This window comes from Garra rufa, chromosome 5, assembly GCF_049309525.1.
Source record: "Garra rufa chromosome 5, GarRuf1.0, whole genome shotgun sequence".
Classification (NCBI taxonomy): Eukaryota; Metazoa; Chordata; class Actinopteri; order Cypriniformes; family Cyprinidae; genus Garra; species Garra rufa.
This window is the reverse complement of record NC_133365.1, coordinates 26,728,872-26,745,225: the sequence shown is the minus strand read 5'-3', so window position 1 is coordinate 26,745,225 and position 16,354 is coordinate 26,728,872. Positions and strand designations below refer to the sequence as shown.

At 43.8% G+C, this 16,354-nt stretch overlaps 3 non-coding genes across 3 annotated transcripts; all 3 read right to left on the bottom strand.

Moving 5' to 3' along the window:
• Nucleotides 1–52: 52 nt before the first annotated feature.
• trnar-ucg (transfer RNA arginine (anticodon UCG)) lies at nt 53–125 on the bottom strand. Its single transcript has one exon. It is a non-coding gene; the product is annotated as a tRNA-Arg (tRNA).
• A 14,611-nt stretch (nt 126–14,736) lies between these two features.
• trnar-ucg (transfer RNA arginine (anticodon UCG)) lies at nt 14,737–14,809 on the bottom strand. Its single transcript has one exon. It is a non-coding gene; the product is annotated as a tRNA-Arg (tRNA).
• A 1,276-nt stretch (nt 14,810–16,085) lies between these two features.
• On the bottom strand, nt 16,086–16,158 carry trnar-ucg (transfer RNA arginine (anticodon UCG)). The gene has a single exon. It is a non-coding gene; the product is annotated as a tRNA-Arg (tRNA).
• Between the last annotated feature and the right edge of the window lie 196 nt (nt 16,159–16,354).

The window sequence follows — 16,354 nt, the reverse complement described above, 5'->3', positions numbered from 1 at the left end:
CCTTCTGAGCCCACAATTGCAGTTTCAATAGTCTAGTTCATACAGCTTCAAGTGACCCAGATGGGACTTGAACCCACAATCCTCAACTCCGAAGGCTGATGCCTTATCCATTAGGCCACTGGGCCAGCAAAGTGCTCTTAACAGATTGGTTTTAATGCACTCAAACACTTCTTTTCAAATGTGAATCAAACACACAATACTCGGCTGCAAAGTCTAATGCCTTTTCCAGTACGCAACTAGACCCACATTAGATCACCAAGCAGCAGCTTTTAAGCAACCCAGAAGTTATTCAAACCCACAATACTCATCTCAAAATACTGATGCGTTTTCTATTAGGCCACTAGAGCCACATTTGCGCTTTCTCTCCAATAGTGCTGCTTAGTACAGTGATTCCATTGAATTCAAATTACAGAACAATCAACTGTCAAAAAGAAGCTTCTGAACATCCCAGATGTGACTCAAACCACCAATACTGAACTTCAAAATCTGAAGTGTTTGCCATTGAGCCACTGGACCCACACTTACAGTTGCACTAGAGCAGTGGTTCCCAACCATGTTCCTGGAGACCCCCCAACACTGCACATTTTGCATCTCTCCTTTGTCTGACACACCCATTTCAGGTCTTGGAGTCTCTACTAATGAGCTGATGATCTGAAACAGGTGTGTTTGATTAAGGAGACATGGAAAACATGCAGTGTTGAAGGGCCTCCTGGGCATCCCTGCAATAGAGTAATACTGTCATTCCAGTGAGTAACAATAATTTGGTAGGCAATCCTCAAGAAGAAGAACATTTCTAAACAACCCAGGGGCCTCATGTACAAAGACTTGCGTTGAATTATTACTAAAACATAGCGTACGGACAAAGCTGTAAATGTGCGTACGCAGTAAAAAAATCAGATGTATGAAACACTGCGTACGCGGAATTCCACGCATATCTCTTTGTACATCTGAATAAACGTGAAATTGAGCGCACATGCACGAGCGCAAAACCCCTCCCTGCCTCCTCCCCCGTATTAAAATGGTAATGACTCCACTTTGGCAAAACCAAACGAAAAAGCAAGCAAGAAAAACTTAACAGAATGTGATTTGAAGGTGCTCCTCACCGGTAGACCGGAGAAAAACTGTTATTTGCAAGTTTGTAAAAAAAAAAAAAAAATGGGAGAGTTTAGCTGACGCGGTTAACGCAGTGGGGTTTGAACATCGCACTGTGAACGAAATAAAAAAGAAATGGTCCGATGTAAAGGTGCAGGTGGAGAACAGCGGCGACTTAGCCTACGTTTCAGCGCATCAGTCAGAGTCATAGAGCGCAAGCAGATGAACATCGTTGTCTTGTAACGGTAAAATATCTTGTTTGAATAAGTGCAACGTTGTCTTTATGAAAATTTTTTCAGTTTCAGCACATGCCCCTCAAAAGGTCTGTGCACGGCTCTGGTGCCACTGGCATTTCAGCTGCCCAATCGCCCGCTCTACAAGTGCGAGAATGGGCATCATTGTATCTGCGCTCTTGGTCAGTTTGTGGGTTGTTGAGGGGGGTTAACAGCCACGTCTTTAATGGATAACCGCGGTCTCCTGATATGCAGTTAAATAGTTACGCTCAATAAAATAAAATAAAGTAAAACTTAGCTGTTTCCGATTCACGTATCCAAATTGTTCTTCAGATGGCGCCTTTATAGCAATGTCCGTGCAGTCGATCGCTTGCGCTTACATTAGGATAACCGGTGATCGCTGCAAATTGCGCTTTGTTTGGCTGGTCAACTGCATGATATGGAAATCTTATATACCTGCTAGACATGCGGATGATCCCGTCAGCACCTGTAAGGGAACGGGTAATGCGTGGCTCCTCGCTGTCTCCAAATTTGGACCCAACTCAGCACAGAGCTCCAATAGGATAGCTCTTGGAAATCTGAAACAGCTTATAAGCCAGTCATCATCGTGGGCCAGAAAATCACTGTGATCCCTAAAAACGCGTTCCCTTCGGATTTGGCCATTGACAATGTCCTCCAATAAGGCCAACACTGCCATAGCCATAGACTAAGGGATGTATACATTTGCAAATGCTTTTATATGTTCTAAATCACATAACTGGTAGAAAAATATTGTCTCAATTAACCCATTTTATCAATTATAAATTAATAGCAATGTTTTCCACATGTGTTGGTGCGATACTTTGTAGTGTGCAATTTAAAATAATTGCCTCTAGGAGTCGCCAAGGGACATAAAACAAACACACGCACAAAAAATACACGTATGCCAGACATGGAGTTGGCGTGGATCAACGCACATTCTCACGTTAATTTCATCGTTAGTAAATCCAAACGTGAGCGTGAAATCTGGCGTACGCAAAGTTTTTGTGCGTACGCAGCGTTGATACATGAGGCCCCAGATCTGATTCTAACCTACTCAGCTCCAAACTCTGACGTCTTCTGCAACTGGCCACTAGGCCCACAATTGCAGTTTCAAGAGTGCAGTTCATACAGCTTCAACTGACCCAGATGGGACTCAAACCACAATCCTCAGCTCTGTAGGAATCTGGGGCGAACAACGTACAAAACAGAAATGGCCATATTCCAAAGAAACAAAAGGACCCTCTTTCTCAGCCACAAAATTGACACATGACCATCACATGACGATCACCAGACGCTAATTGTATGGACCGCTTGTTGTCGAGATCTGCGTCTTACGCATCCTGAGAGGAAAAACGCTCTTTGTCTCAGAGCATCCAAGGCACATGATCTGTCCAGCGTGATTCACATGATTTTTCGGATTTCCTGTCCCCCTCTCCTCTGACATTCCAACACACCCCGTCTCTCAATAGAGATACGTACACTGCAGAGACATTTCTTTAAGAAACAATCAGCTTATCAGTGTTACTATTAGAGTAAACAGTATCATATGTTTTCATGTTTTCATTTATATGCTCGATGTGATCGTTGGAGTTTAATCTATGCATTATATGCCTTTAGGAAAGGAAGTTGTCAAATGTATTAGCATGCAAGCGATATACTATTGATATGGGATGAGTGTTCTTGGCGATTGTAGTTTGTCTGAATGAACGAGAAAATGATATTGTTTTGACTTTATGCATTGAAATAGTTTATTGAAGTTAATAACAAAAGTTGCAGAGAAATCCATATCCTAATAAGTTACGTACCAGAAGGAATTACAGGACGGAAAGGGGGTGGCGTGACCCGCCCCTTCAGCAATGCCATTGGATCCCAGCATCGTGGGACATGCCCTAGCGGCCCGTTTAAAACTTTATGTTCCTAACAGAACTAGGCGAACTCAGCAAGAACTCAGCGAACTCAGCAAGAACTCAGCGAACTCAGCTCTCGCCTCACGCCTTTCGCCTCTTGTGGTTTGAGTGCCCTTTCCATCTGCGCTCGACCACTCGACCAAGCAAGCGACGGTGCCATCAAAACTCTACAGAACTGAAGCTTCGTGACGGCCGAACTTTTCCAAGTCTCGCAACGCCGACTCAAAAGAACTTCCAGCGCATCAACCTGTGCAACCCGGCAACCGAAGCTCCTCCCGGCAACCAGCCCACTCCTCCACGTCGAAGGATCTCCCAAATTACGTCATCAAGAAGCAACCTATCAGCAAAGCCGGGGTTCCCTTCTGCTAAAGACAAGCCCGTGGAACTCTGCTTGAACCGAACGCAAGTAACAAGATCTCTCTTTACTAAGTTTTTTTTAAGTCTCTGCTTTTGTGATTTTCTAAGGTTGCGATCTAAGAACTAGTTAAGATGATAGAACATTTGGGGTTCTCTTCAATTCAGTAATTTCTCATCCCCGGAACTGTATGAGTGTGAGTGTGAATGTGTGTGTGTGTGTGTGTGTTCATTTGTGTTTAGTAGAGATTAGTTTTGTGTCTTAGAGTAGTCAATAAATATTTGTTTCATTAAAAGAAGTGTCTTGAATTTTATGTTCACAAAGTTCTATCTGTGTTTAGATCAAGCTACCTCAGCTTTAAAATTTCCTAACGTAATATTTTGGTTTATTTGTGATCTTGGCCAGGAACATAATATAAACCTTTTGAGTTAATACAGTATGCTGAATTGACCGCTTTGCTGGACGAATGGTTAAGAAGTGTAATATATTAATTCTGAATCAATTTAATCAAGTTTCGAATCTTTCGATTCGATTCCTTATTTGAATCATTATAAATTTGAGCTAATTAATCCTTACATATGGTGGAGAATTATAAGGCAAACACATCTAACTATTTGAACATAAAACAAGTCATTCTGTATGTGTATTTTGTTCTATTTTATCCGGAAGAAATAGACAAAAGACAGAGAGACAGTTTATTGTGTACTGTATGCTTTATTGTGGCTGCCAGTCTGGAATGAATGAAAGCATAACTTTGAGTTGTTATGTAAAGAATTTAAACTGCAGTAAAGTTTTAGAAATTGTCCGCTGAGAAAAGGTGGAAAATAAGCGTGTTCCTTGTTTTTCCTCTCTGTCAAAAGGCCTTGCAGCTAGTGTTTTACTCTGCGTGTTCCAGAGTGAAAATAAACTAAGCTGGCTGTCTCCCGGTTTAAGATCTTTAGGCTCGCGACCTAATGTTCTTTTACCAAGTATTCACTTAAAACTAACGCTAGTGAATTTAAGACGCGGCACTCAGCGCGAGCACCAAAGCGTCGTTTGACGGGAGAATTTTTAAGATCTTGATCAAATATTGTGTGGCTGAGTCCACATGTGCTGTAGTGTTGTTCAAACAGACTAGCACAGAATTGAGGTCCGCCGAGACCGTGTAGAATATGTTGTATTAATCGCAGTAAATCTGTGGATAAATGTGCCTCACTCTAATGAGTTGAGACGGTGCTATAAGAAGAATCTAAATAGTGCTTATTTGCTGTGCAATTCCGAAATGTGCTGTCATTTCATGCATTGTATTTAAAACTGCTTAACTCTCTCACTTGCTGGTTGTTGCCATAGAAACGCTGCGACCCGGATATCCTAACACACCTTTTCCGGGGCAGAGTTTCGTTGTGCAGGCGCAGTCCGCCTGCTCATATTGTAAACAACAAGTGGTATAGCTAACCTAGCTAAAGCTAACGCGTGTGCATTGAAGCCTATGTAAAACCATTAGCCTTGAAAAATAGCAGTTAGCACGCAATCGGTTAGGGTGATCCATTGTGTTTGAACTCAGTGTGTGTAACGTTGTTTGGGTGACTCAGTCACAAGCTTTGAACTTTAACGCTCATTCTGCAAACTTCTTTACTTCATATCTCTGTACACTATTCCTTGTATTTCTTCCCTCCTCCCATGTGACAGGAATATTGACAATTTTAAAGTTAAATCTCTTTTTGATGCGATTGTAACAAACCATTAAAGCCTATCATAAATCTCAAATTAAAACATTTTATTTTTTTGATTTAAGGCTCTCTCCTTTTTGACTGTTTGCATTGCCAGTTTAAACTGTTACAAGCTTTATAATCAAGTACTATTTTCAAGCTGATTAATTTGATTACTTTGATCAATCTTAATAAATAATCACATCTCCTTGCCACACCGCAATTTCCGTGATTGATTTGATATTGATTATTTGTAATCAATTTTAATGAGGCATCATTAAACTTTTGGTCACCAACTTTCATTGCCAAGTTGAAATTTTACGAAAAATTGTCAATTTTAAATTTTAATCTCTAATTTCAATTTTGATTTAAATTTTTAATTTAAATTTTAAGTTGAATCATTATCACATTTCCCCTTTTCAGACGGCAATGATACACGTTGAATAGAGAAATTATAATTTCCTTGACCAATTTTTAATGAAAACTTCTAAATTATAACCAGGTACAATCATTATTGATTTGAAAACGACTCCTTTTTAAAATCAATAGTTGTTCCTTTTCCCATACCTCAATGGTTTGTGCTGATTCATTTGATTACAACTGCTGACTAAAACTTTAACAAAGCGTTACAGTTTGAGTTTTGCCACAATCATTACTGAATTGAAACATCAATTTTAATTTGCAAACCAAGGCTTTAATTGTCCTATCAAGTCTTGTCATATTCCCTGACTTGGGAGCAAAACCTAATTTCCAATTGGCTGTCTCTCTCCTCACTCTCTTTCTTTCACCTAGCTGTCCTCCTCTTGATTCGACTACTGCTGCTATTTCCTCGATTGTGCCTGTGAGAATCGTAAAAGCAGAGAATTTTGGTTGTTTAAAAGACATTTAATCAATGTCCATACAACTTGAAAACGCCAAACTTGTGTCTAACTCTCACTTTCCCCTCTCATCGTGGAACCCTACAGCCAAGGTCCCAACGAATCCAGCGAGGACTGATAGGCGCCAGTCGTGAACCCGTTTCCAGAAACGCTCTGATTGGTGTACAGTGTCAATCCTACCAGCCGCAAAGCCAATACTGTCATTGTTATTGTATATTCCCTCATCCCGGAGGAGATTATAATAACAATCATAGTCCTGGCGTGTTGAAATTCCCGTTTCTGAGCACCGTATCTAGAAGCATACATCAAGTTGAAAAAAAAAATAAAAACTTGACTGTACTCATTCTGGGGCCAGAAAGGTGGATTTCACTTTCCCTCTCTCTCCCAATCTCTCTCTTTCTACCTTATTCCCAAAGTGTTCCTTTTGTAGTTGTCACTTTTCTCTCTTCTCTTTAGAAAAAGGGGGAAGCAGCCGACGACTACGCCGTTCTTTGCTGTGGGTGTTTGTTCCTCTTTCCTCTCTCTATTCTAGCTACAACACCCGTGGGTACCCCCTCGCCTCCTCCATAGCGACGCTAGCTGGAGGCGTGCACACCAGTGAACCATCTGCGGGGAGAACCACACTCACCTCAACACAACACACCCAAAACCCACTTACACCCGACACCACCACACTCACACCACTGTTTTGGTTTTGTTTGTTTGTTTTGTTTGTTTGTTCTTCTTTCTACAGGTCTGTGTCAGTCAGTGGTCTGGTCTTTCCTCACGGCATCAAAACATGCCTCGCCCAACAGACCCAGTTGGTCACTGGGAGGACTTGGAAATCTGGCTAAGCGCCGTGACGGACAGCCTCTTACCCAAAGCCGCCGAAGCTGTCAAACACCAGACACAAGACCAACTGGACAACAACATAACAGGCATCATGAAACATGATCCAGGTCAGAGCTACGGACACAAAGAGCTAGCAAAGATCACTGGCTCCCTGAGTCACACCCTCGTCGCCTCCCTCAAACGGAGCGACAGACAAGCTGCCTATCTCCAGCAGGAGCTGAAACGCGCACAGCGACGCATCGAGCAGCTAGAGCTGGAGGCTCAAGATCGACGGGAAGGGTCCAATGAGACGGATCCCAGAGCAACTGAGGAGATCGCTAGACTACAAGAAACTCTAGCAAACCACACACAAGAAATGGAGCAAGCAAAGTCCGCCTGCGTCGACCTCAGCGACAAGCTACAGTACGCAGAGCAGCTACTGGAAAAGGCAAGGCTGGACTTCAGAGACAAGAACAGCAGAATTAAAGCCCTCGAAACGCATCTGACCGAGGCAAGAACTGAGATAAGTTACCTCATGCGTCAACTAGACGACATAAAAGAGGAATCTGACTGTGTCAAAAATGAACTCAGACATGCTTATGAACTGCGCCCTGAGCCAACCAGGACGCGACGGGCCCCGCCCTCACCCCTGCCAAGCAGGCCCGGGTCCCATGTTCCTGAAACGTCACGTGAGCAAAAGGGGGAGGGAGCGACTCAGAAACCCTCGCCAGCTCCCTCTGAAGAAACCTACCTCACACCCAAGCTACGAGAACTCCCCAAGGCCAGCCATAACCCATCACATGGCATGGACCTCAAAGACCTTGACAAGCTGGCCCGAAACATCAGCAAATTCACCCCGAGTGTGCCAGATGGTCAAGACGTCCACTCTTACTTGAATGATGTCGATTTTCACTTAGAAATGAGACCTAACGTTACTGACAAAGACAGACTTTACCTTCTGCGAATGAGATCCAGCCCTGAGGTACGGAGCTTCCTGGACCGACAGCCGTCTCACACAAAGGCTGACTACCAATCACTCCGCCAAGCCCTCGTCAAAGAATTCGCAGACCCAGAATCAGAGCAAGGACTGGTGGCCGCCCTGGAGACAAAACAGGGTCGTCATGAATCCTCCCAGGCATACTATAGCCGGCTTAGAGAAGCATACTTCAGAGCTCGCAACGAACTTGACATGGAGCAGGACATGAACTTTAAGACTCTCTTTCTGAGAAATCTCCATCCTGCGGTAAGCCACCACCTTGGAGTCCTTGCATGCCCACAAACAATGACGTCTCAACAGCTGCGAGACCTGGCGCACAAAGCCTATGGCAAGCAAAAGATGGCGTCAGAAAAAGGCACCAAGTCTACTGCAGTTCTTGATTTCAACACACAGTGTCAAGAAATGACCCTAGAGGGCGCCCAACACCAAGAAAGCTTCAAGCCACCTCCTAGAGAATGAAGACCATCCTCGTTCAACAGAGAGCGTGACTTTCACTTCGGCGCCCGACCTACACAAAGAAACGACCGCTGGGATGGACCACGCGGACGACAACACTCACCTGGACGCTACTGGGAAAAATCCTGGTACCATCCAAGACCTCGTGAGAATCAATGGGAGAGATCATGGAGCCAGACAACCTCAACAGGAAGCTCAGGAAATGGCTCGTGGGAATCTAAGGCAAACAGTCCAACAAATCGACGAAAGAACTTACAAAGATCCCACACTGATCAAGCTCAAGCTGAATCTACACATGAAGAAGAGACATTGCCGTGTTTTGATTCACAAGAACTGATGAAAATGATGATGCAAGAGTTCTTCAAACGCAAAAAGGAGGATAGGAAGTGGGAAAAGAAAGAGAAACCCACTGCGGCCTGACTAGCGGCCAGACAAGAAGGCAACGACCACCTGGTCCAACAAACCACACAGAACAGCACCTCTTTTCCCTACCCCAAGAACACTGTAACTGTCATAACTTCAGATGGACAAGAAAGCTTCTTTAAACATCCAGAGCAACAGACAGAAACTGACTCAACACATGACACGTCAGATCACAGAAGCTTCCAACAAACACCTGCTGATATAACAACTCAATCACCTGAAAGTGCTGTCCTGGTCGTCTGCCACTCCTCCGAAGAACACCGAATCAGTCCTGAACTCGTACCTATCTCATCTCAAACTCCAGTCCCTCAACTCCTAGGCGATCTCACCGAGAAAGGTACAACGAGAAAGTTTTACCTCCCCATCACCATCGAAGGTTATGTCAAAGTGGAAGCCCTTCTAGACACAGGAGCCGACATCACTCTAATGTCAACTGAACTCCTTGAAAAAATTCAAGAAACAAGAACGAGAACTGATGGAACGTTCAAACTCCAAAGGTGCGAACTGAACCTGCAAGCATACTCAAACACGGGCCTACAGCTGAAACAGGTGGCCCCAATTCACCTAACAGTGGGACCGATGAATCTCATCCACCCAGTCTACATCTCACCTCTAAACAACTATCCACTCCTCATAGGAAAAGATCTGCTAAATCGCTTCAAATCCTTGATAGACTTTAAGCACCTGAAGTTGTGGACGCAAGTCCGTGAGCCATTGCCCTTCCAGTCAGTAGTCCCCAATGAGTCACAGTGTCAAGCCACAGACGTTGCCTTCAATTTGCTTAGTGACGATGCAGTGTCAAAGTCAAGGCCAAGCTCAAGTTCAACGCCAAGCAGCAAAGAACAAGGCCCTTCCCTCTGTTCACTGCAAGCATGGGACTCAGGTCCCCCTCAACTCAGAACTGCCATAAATGTCCAAGACACGTTAGTATCTGTCGCAGTGCTAGCCCCTGGGCAGGAAAACTCAGCCGGCAGCCTGAATCTCTTCAAAGCAACGAAGCACAGACACCAAAGCCTACCAAAGGACACCAGACTCAAGAAAGCAGATTACCAAAGACTTAAAGAAATTCTACATGAGTACAGGGACTCTTTTGCAAAGGACGTCCCGGACTGTGGCCCAATGAAACTGATGCCCACAGCGTAAGTCCATGACTGCCCAGACAATCACCAGGGCAATCTGAAAACGGGCATGGTCCGGCTCAACAGCGACCCTTGCCCATCACAACCATTCAATACATTTCATGCCCTCCCACCCATCCCGATGGCTACAGCTCTTACCCGCCACCAACATAACATTGGCATGAAAGCCCCTCCTCCTCCCACATCAGCAGACCTGTCCATTTCTGCTCACATCTTCGAACTTTACTCTCCTACGAGTTCTACACTTGACTAATCCACGTCTTCAGACCTCCGCACCCTCCAATCCATCAAGAACATGCTGCATCTGGTAACTGATGCCCTCACATATGTCTCTGAGCCCCTAACTGCGCCAAAGCTTGTAGTCCCTCAGAGCCAAAGGGGGATAAGGCTTAGGCATGCATACGATGCACCATGCGCAGTGCACTGTGGTGCCAAAACCACCTACAACCCATTCAAACAGGTGGCACAGAAGCCTGGCATACAACAAGATGTGGCAGATTACATAGAAGGATGCCTGATGTATTGCCAGTTTCAACCAAGAAACCCAAGCCACCGAGCATAACTCAAAATTAAAAAAAAAAAATGATGCAGGAAATATAGAGACATTTGGATGTAAAGCCCCATGCCATCTCCTTCGCACAAGGAACTCAGTGTCGGAAACAAAGTGTGGTATTACGGTTTTGCCATCCTTGGCAGAACACTCCCTATCGCCTGTCAGAGAAAGTCCTTACCCCACTGAAAGGAATCCCACAAGCTCTCGCCTGTTACCGACCGAACCAGAATCGGACAAGGGCGCAGCGAGCCAGTTCTTCGATGGGTTCACCAAAAGCAGATAAAGAGACATTGGGGTTCCAACTAACAGCAAAAGGGGGAAGACCAAACCCACTGACACAGACCGACAACTCCTGACCACGCCTCACACTAACATGATTTCTATCCTTCTAGGTAAACACACAGCTAACCTCCCAAACACAACACAAATCACCTAAACATTCTCCTCTGCCGCACTGCTAGGTCCAACCTCCGCCCAGCAGAGAGGAGCTGTTCCACACATGTGACACTTGTCCTTACTGTCTAACCTCATTCAGTGTCATTGTGTCTCTTTGTGTTTTCCTTTCTCTCTCTCTTTTCCTATGTGTCCCTTCCTTCTTGCCCTTATCAGAAACTTACCTAACTTTTCTTTGAAGTCTAGGCCGCTTAAGATGGGATTGACTCAGTACACCAAATTAGTTGCAAATCACTGCCAGAAATTTTGTTAACAATTTGAGCAACCCCGCCAAACCATGATCTTCGTGGCTAACTGTCCTGTTGTTATTTTCTATCTCCAGGTAGATGTTATGATTCGCCGCCCTGTTTCTCTGCGTAATCAGGATTACCAAATAGCTAACCGCAAAGTCTACCTCTAAAGGTGTATGGCCGATTCGACCCTATGATGTTTTCCAGAACAAACTACACCCTATCAGCCCCCAAAAGTCTTGGGCCGACACCCGTCAGACACGGGAAGCCCTTGCCCACATGCAGGCAGATGTGAACCACATGCTGCGCTAATTACAGAAAATGATCGTAACCCAGGCTGAATTAAGCGGGTACAACCGTCGTCCCAAACGATTATTGGGCGCCCTGCTGGGGCTGGTGCGGCTGTAGGCACTCTGTTTAACATTCTAAACCTAGCCACCTTAAAACGACATGCGAACAAACTCCAAGCTGAATTACGATTTAGCAACGTCATAAATCTTAACGAACGGTTCACAGTCATACCAAAACGGTTACGCTCAAACGCAACGCCTGGTTACTCCCATGGCCCATGCGCTACGAGAAAGAGACTCCTTAATGGATAGCCCGCCTTGAATACGATCCCATGCACTGTCTGACGCAGCACCTGATCGAGCACACGTCTACACCGCCTCGTGAACTCCCGATACTCCGGTCAATCAAGACCGCCAAATTAACAATAATTCTAACCGATGCGGCCCTACGTTATTGCAAGTGCCTCTAACTGTACCAGGCCAAATAACTAAATCCCTGCACCAGAATTCAGCTAGTGATGGAGATGTTGTTTGTGTCTTGTGTGCGCCTTGTTCTCTCTCTGCCTCTTGTTCCAGTGCCTGCCGATGTTCACACCAGAAACATCGCCAGCCAAAAGGGGGATGTGTAGGAATCTGGGGCGAACAACGTACAAAACAGAAATGGCCATATTCCAAAGAAACAAAAGGACCCTCTTTCTCAGCCACAAAATTGACACATGACCATCACATGACGATCACCAGACGCTAATTGTATGGACCGCTTGTTGTCGAGATCTGCGTCTTACGCATCCTGAGAGGAAAAACGCTCTTTGTCTCAGAGCATCCAAGGCACATGATCTGTCCAGCGTGATTCACATGATTTTTCGGATTTCCTGTCCCCCTCTCCTCTGACATTCCAACACACCCCGTCTCTCAATAGAGATACGTACACTGCAGAGACATTTCTTTAAGAAACAATCAGCTTATCAGTGTTACTATTAGAGTAAACAGTATCATATGTTTTCATGTTTTCATTTATATGCTCGATGTGTTTTATGTGATCGTTGGAGTTTAATCTATGCATTATATGCCTTTAGGAAAGGAAGTTGTCAAATGTATTAGCATGCAAGCGATATACTATTGATATGGGATGAGTGTTCTTGGCGATTGTAGTTTGTCTGAATGAACGAGAAAATGATATTGTTTTGACTTTATGCATTGAAATAGTTTATTGAAGTTAATAACAAAAGTTGCAGAGAAATCCATATCCTAATAAGTTACGTACCAGAAGGAATTACAGGACGGAAAGGGGGTGGCGTGACCCGCCCCTTCAGCAATGCCATTGGATCCCAGAATCGTGGGACGTGCCCTAGCGGCCCGTTTAAAACTTCATGTTCCTAACAGAACTAGGCGAACTCAGCAAGAACTCAGCGAACTCAGCAAGAACTCAGCGAACTCAGCTCTCGCCTCACGCCTTTCGCCTCTTGTGGTTTGAGTGCCCTTTCCATCTGCGCTCGACCACTCGACCAAGCAAGCGACGGTGCCATCAAAACTCTACAGAACTGAAGCTTCGTGACGGCCGAACTTTTCCAAGTCTCGCAACGCCGACTCAAAAGAATTTCCAGCGCATCAACCTGTGCAACCCGGCAACCGAAGCTCCTCCCGGCAACCAGCCCACTCCTCCACGTCGAAGGATCTCCCAAATTACGTCATCAAGAAGCAACCTATCAGCAAAGCCGGGGTTCCCTTCTGCTAAAGACAAGCCCGTGGAACTCTGCTTGAACCGAACGCAAGTAACAAGATCTCTCTTTACTTAGCTGAAACTGGTGCAAAATATTCCTTAAGTAGTTAAAAGCTAAGTCTCTGCTTTTGTGATTTTCTAAGGTTGCGATCTAAGAACTAGTTAAGATGATAGAACATTTGGGGTTCTCTTCAATTCAGTAATTTCTCATCCCCGGAACTGTATGAGTGTGAGTGTGAATGTGTGTGTGTGTGTGTGTGTGTGTGTGTTCATTTGTGTTTAGTAGAGATTAGTTTTGTGTCTTAGAGTAGTCAATAAATCTTTGTTTCATTAAAAGAAGTGTCTTGAATTTTATGTTCACAAAGTTCTATCTGTGTTTAGATCAAGCTACCTCAGCTTTAAAATTTCCTAACGTAATATTTTGGTTTATTTGTGATCTTGGCCAGGAACATAATATAAACCTTTTGAGTTAATACAGTATGCTGAATTGACCACTTTGCTGGACGAATGGTTAAGAAGTGTAATATATTAATTCTGAATCAATTTAATCAAGTTTCGAATCTTTCGATTCGATTCCTTATTTGAATCATTATAAATTTGAGCTAATTAATCCTTACAGCTCGGAAGGCTGCTGAACCAAATTGGTTGTAATGCACTAGAACAGTTTTTTTTTTTTTTTTTTTTTTTTTTTTTTAAATGTATATCAAACACACACATTACTCAGCTGCGAAGTCTAATGCTTTTTTTCGGGTACGCAACTGGACCCACATTAAATCACCAGTCAGCAGCTTTTAAACAAGCCAAAAGTTAATCAAACCATAGTACTCATCTTAAAAGTCTGATGCATTTTCTGTTAGGCCACCAGGCCCACACTTGCAGTTTCAATAACAAATTGGTTTTAATGCACTCGAATACTTATTTTCAAATGTGAATCAAACACACAGTACTCAGCTGCAAAGTCTAATGCCATTTCCATTACACAGCTAGACCCACATTAGATCACCAAGCAGCAGCTTTTAAACAACCCAGAACAAGAACCATTTGAACAACCCAGAGGTGATTCTAACGTAGTCAGTTCCAAACTCTGATGCCTTCTGAGCCCACAATTGCAGTTTCAATAGTCTAGTTCAGGGGTGCCCAACCCTGTTCCTGGAGATCTACCGGCCTGCAGACTTTAGTTCCAGCCCTGCTCCAACACACCTGTCTGTAATTAACAAGTGCTACCTAAGAGATTATTTGCCGGTCCAGGTGTGTTTAATCAGGGTTGGAGATGAACTTTGCAGGATAGTTGGTCTCCAGGAACAGGGTTGGGCACCCCTGCACTAGAGTAATACTGTCATTCCAGTGAGTAACAACAATTTAGTAACTAATGCCCAAGAAGAAGAACCATTTGAACAACCCAGAGGTGATTCTAACATAGTCAGTTCCAAACTCTGATGCCTTCTGAGCCCACAATTGCAGTTTCAATAGTCTAGTTCATACAGCTTTAAGTGACCCAGATGGGACTTGAACCCACAATCCTCAACTCCGAAGGCTGATGCCTTATCCATTAGGCCACTGGGCCAGCAAAGTGCTCTTAACAGATTGGTTTTAATGCACTCAAACACTTCTTTTCAAATGTGAATCAAACACACAATACTCGGCTGCAAAGTCTAATGCCTTTTCCAGTACGCAACTAGACCCACATTAGATCACCAAGCAGCAGCTTTTAAGCAACCCAGAAGTTATTCAAACCCACAATACTCATCTCAAAATACTGATGCGTTTTCTATTAGGCCACTAGAGCCACATTTGCGCTTTCTCTCCAATAGTGCTGCTTAGTACAGTGATTCCATTGAATTCAAATTACAGAACAATCAACTGTCAAAAAGAAGCTTCTGAACATCCCAGATGTGACTCAAACCACCAATACTGAACTTCAAAATCTGAAGTGTTTGCCATTGAGCCACTGGACCCACACTTACAGTTGCACTAGAGCAGTGGTTCCCAACCATGTTCCTGGAGACCCCCCAACACTGCACATTTTGCATCTCTCCTTTGTCTGACACACCCATTTCAGGTCTTGGAGTCTCTACTAATGAGCTGATGATCTGAAACAGGTGTGTTTGATTAAGGAGACATGGAAAACATGCAGTGTTGAAGGGCCTCCTGGGCATCCCTGCAATAGATTAATACTGTCATTCCAGTGAGTAACAATAATTTGGTAGGCAATCCTCAAGAAGAAGAACATTTTTAAACAACCCAGATCTGATTTTAACCTACTCAGCTCCAAACTCTGACGTCTTCTGCAACTGGCCACTAGGCCCACAATTGCAGTTTCAAGAGTGCAGCTCATACAGCTTCAACTGACCCAGATGGGACTCAAACCACAATCCTCAGCTCGGAAGGCTGCTGAACCAAATTGGTTGTAATGCACTAGAACAGTTTTTTTTTTTTTTTTTTTTAATGTATATCAAACACACATTACTCAGCTGCGAAGTCTAATGCTTTTTCCGGTACGCAACTGGACCCACATTAAATCACCAATCAGCAGCTTTTAAACAAGCCAAAAGTTATTCAAACCATAGTACTCATCTTAAAAGTCTGATGCATTTTCTGTTAGGCCACCAGGCCCACACTTGCAGTTTCACTGGTGTAGTGCTGCTGGATTACATTAATAAAGTAAAATGATTATTCAATTAAATTAGAGTTAAATAAAAGTCACATTGTAAGAAGAGGAGTTTCTACAAAAAATAAATCGATAGTAAAAAAAAAAAAACAGTCACCTTTTTTTTGTAAGAGGCAACACTTACATCTGAAGGTCTGAAACCTATGAAACAGCTCACACATGCAGTTTTATATGACCCAGATGGGACTTGAACCCACAATCCTCAGCTCCGAAGGCTGATGCCTTATCCATTAGGCCACTGGGCCCTCAAAACAGCCTTAACAAATTGGTTTTAATGCACTCGAATACTTATTTTCAAATGTGAATCAAACACAGAGTACTCAGCTGCAAAGTCTAATGCCTTTTCCAGTACGCAGCTAGACCCACATTAGATCACCAAGCAGCAGCTTTTAAACAACCCAGAAGTTATTCAAACCCATAGTACTCATCTCAAAAGCCTGA